This window comes from Dermacentor variabilis, chromosome 11, assembly GCF_050947875.1.
Source record: "Dermacentor variabilis isolate Ectoservices chromosome 11, ASM5094787v1, whole genome shotgun sequence".
NCBI classification, from domain to species: Eukaryota; Metazoa; Arthropoda; class Arachnida; order Ixodida; family Ixodidae; genus Dermacentor; species Dermacentor variabilis.
In genome coordinates, this window is record NC_134578.1 from 36,810,382 (window position 1) to 36,817,732 (window position 7,351).

A 7,351-nucleotide genomic window follows, 5' to 3' on the forward strand; every position below is an offset into this window, starting at 1 on the left:
TTTCGCTTATTAATACTGAGAACAGCGTAGCTGGGTGAGCACACTTATCGACCGGGCGAAATGAGATAACCGTGGCTTTAGTTCCAGACCTACAGAACAACGCAAGTCTTGGCAGATTCACCACTGCCCCACGTCTAAACGATCGACTTTTGGAAATACAATTCAAAATCCTTCTCTTTTGATGGTCTAGCCAACGGCCGAGGAAAATTAAAGCGTTGTTTTCTAAGGCCTATACTATAAGAAGGAACAACAATGCCGCAAGTGAAGGAAGGCTGGCGGAAACACTCAGATCTGTCAGCAAATGAACGTTTTCGAAATTAAGTGTGACGTGCACGTTGCTACTCACCGAATAACAATAACAGTGCTGCAATTACAGATAACCGGAAACTATCAGGCGTTATCGCAAGTAAACTTCTAAAAGCAGTCGAAATTGCGAAATTTTCAAAATGACATGCCGCTTTCTTTTTTTCATGACTATGTTGTAAGCTGTGCTGCTTAGAAGCGCCGATTTATACAAACCTCGGAACTCTAAACCTATGGTTCACTTGAAAAAAGATTACTAAAAAAAGAAATCGGAAACAGGAAGTTAGCTAGCGAAAACAAACATAAAGACACAGGAAGCGAAACGCACCCAAATGAGCTCAGAACTGCGGCGTCCTAAAAAAGTAATAATCATCAAACAAGAAGCAAGATATGTATGTATGAGTTGAGTGAGTTAAGGAAGCAACAGAAAATATCGGTGGGTAGTCACTACAAGCACTGAAACGCATTTCCGGTACATAGGTAGTAAATTGGCGTGGTAATTGCCCGAACGATGGCCTGCGTAGGTTGCAGGCTTTTTAGTGTAGCGCGCTACATCCTGGTTACACTCGCTACGCCGTGTGACGGTGGGCGCGAATGCCTAACCACACCACCATGTTAGTTTTCCTAGCGAGCGTACATGCGTGCGAGCGCGAGTGTGTGTAACACACGTTTTGTGTGCGTATGCGTGCATGTGTTTGAGTGTGTAAGATGAGAGAGAATAGGTGGACTTAAACGATTCCTGTAGCTGAGAGCTCACTAACTGGGGCCGCAGCAGGCTCACAGAGGACGCCACCAGCTTTTCAAGAAAAGCTTCATTGTTGTCCAAAACAGGGCGCCCGTGACGTGTTTCGATATGCTGCGATCGCTTCCGGCGCATGCAGCCAGCAGAAGCGTAGCCTTCGAGATTCGCCCCAGCAACTCAGATGGTGGTGGTGGTGGTGGAGGCGTAACCGCTAATTTCAGTTTCTGCGAGGCCCCGTTCAAATTGCGAGGCGCCTTAGCTTATTGAGTAACCAATGTCATTGATTCATTCATTAATTCTGATTAACATTCCAAATCAACTATGGGGATGTGATAGATGCCGCCACTGGAAGGCTCCAGATTAATTTTGACTAGCTGGATTTCCTTAAAAAAAGTTTAAATTATGGGGTTTCACGTGCCAACACCACGATCTGGTTGTGAGGCACGCCGTAGTGGGGGACTCCCGAAATTTCGACCACCTGGGATTCTTTAACGTGTACTCAGAGCTAAGCTAAGCTAAGGCCCCTGTTTAACTTAGGCTGGTTAGCCATGGTGCCACGTGGTGGCGAGAGCGGCAGCTCAGGTCCAGCGTGCTAGCGTGTTCTTTTTTTTCTCGAGCTACATGCGCGTGAGCCGTCTTCTACACCGGCTTTGGAGGCGATAGCCGTGCCGCTACGAACTAAGCCTATTACGTCGTTATGAATGTACGAACTAGCGACGATATGCTGCGGCAACTTCAGAGCGACGTCGCTATGGAGCCGTCTCTCGTTCCCGCCTCTTTTTCTCGCTTACAAAGTTGTAATCGTTGATCGCGGTAACAGTGGCCATTTTTTGAGATACCGGCGCAACTTACTGATCATTATCAGCTCTTTGTGTTCACTGCACAACGAGGCATTCTCCAAACTGTCTCCAGTTACCCCTTGCCAGCTGACAGCCCATCCGATGGCCGCGAATTTCCTACTTTCATCACGCCACCTGGAGCTATATCCTGAGCTCGACTGCGCTTCGTTTCCTTTGGCACCCAATTCCGCAACTCTCATCGGCCACGGATTATCGAGTCTGCGCATTACATGGCATGCCTAGCTCCATTACTTCCTCGCAATCTCAGGCAGAGTAACGGCTGACCCCGTTTAGCTTTCCAATCGACACCGGTGTCTTCCTGTCTCTCGAATGTTACGCCTATCATCTTGCGTTCCATGGCGCGTTGCGGGGTCCTTCACCTCTTCTCAGCTTTTTTTTTTCTACCTCGAAGCTTCCGGCTCATATGCTAGTACCGGTACTGTTCAATGATCGAACACTTTTATGGCCCAACTTACTGCAGCTTAACCGAGCACTCCCGCCGAGTGTCCCTTTAAACGTCGCGACTAGCGTGCGAAACGGCGCAGATTTACACGGAGGAGTTCTCGAGTAAGAGGTCGAGGAAGTCGCAAGATGGGAAAGGGGGGGGGAAGGGACGTGGCGATCTTGATTAAGACACGGCAAGGGCCGCCTCGGCTGCTTTCCTCTGTAATGCTCCCAGCAGTGCGCAACCGCAAGTCCAGGACACACGCCAAGAAACATTCAAAGCCAGCTGGCCCAGCCAGTCAACGACACTCTGTGAAGTCGGGAACCCTTGCGCTGTGTAGAAGCGAGCAGGCGTGGTGGCTTTAAGCGGCGGCAGACGGAAGCGCAGCGCGGCCGGGCCCGGAATGCCCGGCACGCCATTTCGGCATCGCTCACTGATATGAGAGCCCCCCTGAACAATGTACGTGTTCTGCCACGAAAAGACCGAAGAACACGAGTATTTCGAGTGCACGAAAGTGGTATATATATATATATATATATATATATATATATATATATATATATATATATATATATATATATATATATATATATATATATATATATATGTGTGTGTGTGTGTGTGTGTGTGTGTGTGTGTGTGTGTGTGTGTGTGTGTGTGTGTGTGTGTGTGTGTGTGTGTGTGTGTGGTTAGCACAGACGTGATCACGGCCGCCTTCTTTAGGTACAAGCACGGCATGACAGCACGATGGGCCCATATTGTCTCGAACGAACAAAGCGATAACAGTGATAAAACGGTGAAAAACAGTCACTGTCCATAAACAAAACGATGTGCGTGCGATAATACGACGCAATGACGTCATCGTGGTCGCCATGTTTGGGTTACTAGCGCAGTGGCATGAGTGTCCGTGACGTCACATGAATCGCCACATAGTAGCCGCGGGTAGCAGCTCACCGCCGCAAGGAATGACATTGCGTCCAATGACTAGTGGTAGAAATGTACAGTCTTATTACAAGTAAGCAGAAACAGACAGCGAGGTTCAACGATCGAAGTCAATGACGAAGTCGGTGGAAGTCCCGAGACCATGGCCTCGTTTCCTGGTACACCAAGTTGTTTAGCGAAGACGGGAGTAATAGTTAATCCATGCAAGAACATTAAAGACTTTTCATAATTTTTAAAACTACGTGGGTGTTTCTCGAAGGAACGTGTTCGCTAACACGTTTGATCCTTAATTATCAGTGCAATATATTACATTAAAAAAATGAAGGATCAAACTGTGTTGTTCAATTCCGCTCCCTGACAGCGGGTGTTGGTGATGTCTCTGTCATGGCTTAATTTGCTGGTAGTTCGCGATGGTCTATAAGACCAGCGCACACAGGGCTACACATGGCAGCACGAAACGGCACTCAGTGTCTACGTGTGTCGATGTTCCTTTATGTGCTTCGCCTTTAGACCGTTAGTGTGACGTCACGGAGTTGGTGTTATCGCTTAATTGAGAGGTTTTCTGGGCAGGAGAAATTGACGAGAGCGTTACTGTCGTTGCTGCTGTTACTGTCCAAAGTGTAATCGTTTCTTCCTGAAATCGTAGAGAGAGAGACAGAGGAAAGGGGAAAGGCAGGGAGGTTAACCAGAGGGGGGAGATCCGGTTTGCTACCCTACGCTGGGGAGAGAGGGGAGGGGGAGTAAAGTGATAACAAAGTAGAGATAAAGAAAGAAAGGAGCTAGACATACAATCACAGTCGGTCACTGTCGCCGCATACTGCCACCGCACAGCACAGTAGCACTTGCAGCACTATAAACATCTGTTCAGGCTACAGCCGCTTGTCCAATTCTGTCGCCCATCGTAAAGTTGTGTAATCATCGTAAGGCTACCAAAATCTATCACGTCACGACTGGCTGGCGCGCGAATTAGAACTTGAGATCGCCGCTCACTTTTCCTTTATGGGTTCTTCCCCGTTTACTAATCTTCATGCTTATGGAAAGGATACACTGCTTGTGTAACTTCAGAAGTGTAGTATACGGATAATCTGGCTGTACTTCATATTTTTTATTCTTTGCTCTTTTAAGCAGCGTTGCTGGCACGCAGTGCACACGCATACACAATAAAGCAAAGCAATACCGAAGAAACCATCGAAGGCTTTGGCAAAGCCTATACGGAAGGGGCTAATCTACCACCGACCGATGAGCCGCGCGAAAGGAGCGAAAAGACAAAAGACAAACCGATCCGTTGATCCGCGCCGAAGTCAAAGCCGACAGCGCAGCCCACCACATGCCACCGCGAATCCATTTGGCCGCGAGAATCGACAAGATGCAATCGGAGCAGCGAGCGATGCGGAGGGTACATAAAGGGAGGCCCGGCTGAATCCCGCTTCTCCAGCAGCTGCGAAGTGGGCTCGGTCGATTACGCTCAAGCTCTCCCATTCGGCTGTTTGTTCGTCCTTTATTTTCTTTCTTTCTTTCTTTCTTTCTTCTGCTCCTTCTGTGCAGCCACATCTCTCGGGCATTTCTAACACTCTGAACTCTCTTCTGCGGAATAGGTGAAAGCTTACCAATAGTCAGTTCCTTCTCTGTTCACCCTCTCCCATCCCCCTCCCTCACTTCCCCTCTCCCCTTCCTCATCTTCCCGTTTTTTTACGGTTCGCTCCTTTCCCAAGGGAGTCTCGCACCTCTGAAACGGCCGATAAATGGCGAGAGATTTAATCGTCTGAAGCCTCTGTAGTACTACCTACGCCAAAAGGCGTCGAGCGAAGCTCGGGAGTATTCGGTTCAAAGTTCACCGAGCGTTCTTCGACGCGCGCTGATTGAACGAAAGCACACGAGAAATGCGCGTAATTAAACTGTTCCGTGCTGGTGGCAAAAAAAGAAGTTTTGGAGAAATAGTTATGCTTAGCCACATCGGCATATTCGTTTCGCTCCCCAAACTGGGATTAGGTATGCCATATCGCAAGCAGACGACTGTCAAACAGCCTTGGAATTCGGCAGCCTCCGTACGGCGCCGATGTGTTGTTTTTCAATAGAAAGAACGGCGAGCAGCAGGTTTGATTGATTGATTGATTGAGTGATTGATTGATTGACTGATTGATTGATTGATTGATTGATTGACAACGATTTATACCGTTACATGGAGAGGTCCGCATCTCGAGCACGGTCCCAGATGCGAAACTGTACACTGGAAGAAAAGGCCAAGGGACCAACAACGGGCAAGTCGTCGTGTCCCCATCGCCGCGTCGTCATAGTTACTGTCACGCCATCATCGTGCCGTCATCGCCGTTTCCACCGCGCCGTAGTAGTCGTTGCTGTCGTCATCACAACAGCTATCACCGTTTTTATTTTTGCAGCAACGTTTTCCATTTAGCTGCTTAGAACTCTCTTTTTTTTCTTTCCACATCCCTCACATTGTTAATAAAGGCGTGCCGTAACCATGCTCTGTAGGAATCCCTAACCGGCCAACCTGAACGTCAGTTACGCGCACATATAGTTCATTCGGGCTCTCTCTCTCTCTCTCTCTCTCTCTCTCTCTCTCTTTGTCAATCGCAGCCACCGTCTGCGCGCACGCAGTCTTTCGTCCCCAGTCGCATTCGGGCGATGCGGCCCGGTTCCTCGGCGGGTTCTCCGATAAATCAGGGTTTCCGCTCGGTCTAATCGGCCGGCCTCCAGTCGAACAAGACGAGGGCGGTAATGTCCAAAGGCGCCGGCCGCATTACGCGAAATAGCGCACCGCCAATCGATCCACAGCCCGTCGCGCTCTGTGCGGGGGTGCTGCCGGGCAACGCCGCCGATCAACAGGGCAGGCAGCTTCGGTGCCACGGAGGAGGTTTAGCGAACGGAGGCCCCCGCTGAAGCGAGCAACACTGCGTGTGGCCTGCGTGCGTGTGTGTGTGTGTACACACCGCGTGTTTCTGTGACGACTGCCTCGGGTAATTAATTAAACATACAGCCGGCGCGAGATAAGGCGATAATTTTTGTTTTTGTTTTTGCTTGCCAAGCTTGGCAGCAACGGCGGTCCTTAACGAAAGGTAGCGCGATACTCGTCAAGCACAATATAAATTATGAAGCGTTCATTAAATACCTGATACAGTAATGGCCTTATGGGGTGGGGAGCGGGCATGTTGTTGTGACATGATTTGCATGAAGTCAGTCAGCAAACGATGATGACTTGCTAGATATTCGAAACACGAACTTCTGCTGACTACAAGCTTGATAACAGTGGCGGTCACTAAAACTTGCACGATAATCGCTAATTACAAATTAACCAGTCATTACTAAATAGCTTCTAAATTACTGACTTTATAGGGAGTGTAATAACTGCAGATTTCAAGCCAGTCAGTAGGAAAGGCCCGCCCTGTAATGATTTCCTATGGGAACTCTGCACATATAGCATGGATGCGTTGATGTACAACTCCAGTTACGGTACTGCTTTTTTCACCGCAGTTCATTAGGTAGTGTTAATTACCGACCGCATCAGCGATTAATTATATCGCAAAATTTAATGTAAGTCGCTCTGGCCAGGCCTGTTCGGCGGCTCAACGATCAAAAAAGAAACGTGGGAAACTGCCCGACAAGAGATCGTCTAGACTTTCTCATACCCTACCTGCCTTTTTTACAATTGCAACAAAATCGACAGGGGAAAAAATGCATTGTCATGTATCCCAAGGACGCACGAAAGTAGCGCGCATGAAGATGCAGTCGCGTGCAACTTCCGACTTCGCTTCTAGACGCAGCCCTGTGCAGACGTTCTTCCTTAGCTTCCCACGCAAATGTAGAGAAAAATTCAACAGGGGTGAATGAAGAAGCGAGTTTCCCCATTCAGCCATCACGGGTCGGCCTTTCGTCTATGCCAGAAGGTGGCGTCCTGTATGCGGTATGCAGTTTTCACCCCACCGGGCTTGGTTTCTTTCTTTCCTTTTTTCTTTCATTGCATCGTTCCTTGCTTTTATTTCCGTTCGAGACGCTTTATTTTTGCCACACTTTTTATTTCTTGGTAGACTTCAGTCGGTCTGGCGCGTTTCCTTCGTTTCGTCC